The sequence below is a fragment of the Aegilops tauschii genome, chromosome 4 (genome assembly GCF_002575655.3).
Source record: "Aegilops tauschii subsp. strangulata cultivar AL8/78 chromosome 4, Aet v6.0, whole genome shotgun sequence".
NCBI classification, from domain to species: Eukaryota; Viridiplantae; Streptophyta; class Magnoliopsida; order Poales; family Poaceae; genus Aegilops; species Aegilops tauschii.
The window spans coordinates 362,305,975-362,307,707 of NC_053038.3; positions in this window are offsets into that span (position 1 = coordinate 362,305,975).

Genomic DNA, 1,733 nt, shown 5'->3' on the forward strand with positions numbered 1-1,733 from the left:
TGGGGCTGGTAATTAACAGGACAGGGGTAGAGACAGCTAGGAGTTCAGTGGACAAGGTTGCTGGGTCATTGGAGCAAGTTCACAGTGCAAACTAGGAAACATGCCCAAAACTGACTGTGCACACCAAGTGCTCGACAGAATGCCAAGTGCACTTAGGCAACTCTTGGAGTGGCCAAAATCTCCAGATCAGGGTCTCTTTAGGTGTAGGAGATGATGTCAAGATCATAAGGGCAAATCCAGAAACTTGTTAGTGCAAGTTTTGCAAAACTCCAGTTTTGGACAGAAAGAAAAAGGGTTTATTGCATGCACTTAAAATCCTCCAATGAGTCCACTCTCCTGGACTTAAGGGTTTTGAAGGGAGGGCTACAAGTAGGAAAAAGGGTCATGGGCACCAGAGCAAAATAAAATAGAGTTGCAGTTCAAATCACCAAACTGGGCCAGAATGAAAAAGAGGTTGATTCACTCAAATTTTTCAAAGAACATCACTGGGTTTTTTCATAGAGTTGAATTGTATGCATCCACTGACATCTCCAAACACTTGGAAGAATTTTTAAAGAAATATTTAAATGGGTTGTAGTGCAAAAGTGCCTACTGGACCAGATTGGAAAAGTTGGTGTAGAGCTCAAAATCTCCAATGGCCAAAAGGTATTTTTGCATAAAAGTGATGTGGAAACATCACATGACATCCCCAAATTTTGGTGGAAATTTTAAAGGCATTTATCAAATGGTTGGAGTGCAAAACAGGCTCCAAATTCAAAGAAATCATTTTGAAAGAATAAAGCTCTGAGAAAACAAATCTTGCAATTTAAAATCCACTGATAAAGAATTGTTTTATTATAGAGAGTGTTCAAGTCCAACAATACTCTTTGAAGGTTTTTCCACTAGAGGCAAAAATCCAAAATAACAAAAGGGTAAATCTTGACAAATGGAAAAGTTTTATTTCCTAGCAAAAATTTTAATAAATAAAACAAGGTCAAAATTTTGGGGTGTCACAACACTACCCCCCTTAAGAAAAATCTCGTCCTCGAGATTTGTTAAAAGCTGTTTTGAACAAAAACTGTTTTTATCAAAAGAAGTCATTCAACTGCACAAAAACAAAATGGCTATAGTGAGGGGGCAATAAGTGGTGTAAAACCACAGTGCGATACACTGGCGTAGTGTGGAAAAATCTACGGTTAGGGAAAACGAGATATTACTACGTGGATACAGTAATTTATAATAAATTCTAAATTACTAAAATACGTTGGTCGTACCCGAGAGCGCAGTGCTCTCTCTGGCTGACAGGTGGACCCAGGGCCCACTGTCGGCCTCTTCTTCCACCTCTGGCTCTCTCCTCTCTCTCGCGCGCTCTCCCGCGCTTCCTCCACCGGCGATGCCTAGCTCGTAGGGCATCGAGGCCGTACCGTGGTAGTGCGCGGCGTGCTAGCTGCCGGTGCAGCGTGCACTCACCTCGCGGGCCAGTGTGCTGTCGGCACTGCTCGCGGACTCGCCTCCGAACATCGGCGGTCGAGCGACGAGTGGCGCTGGTGGACCTCGCCCACCGTACACCGATCTCGAGCTATAAAACAATCGCGGTGCTCCTCTCTTCTTCCTCACACCTGGCCTCGCTTCTACTCCTCCTTCCTTCTCCTTCATTGCTGCTAGGAGGAGCTCGAGACGAGGCTCTAATGGCGGAGGCGATGCCGGACTGGTATGTGGTCCTGGTGTGTGGAGGTTTGGCGGTGCTGCTGGGG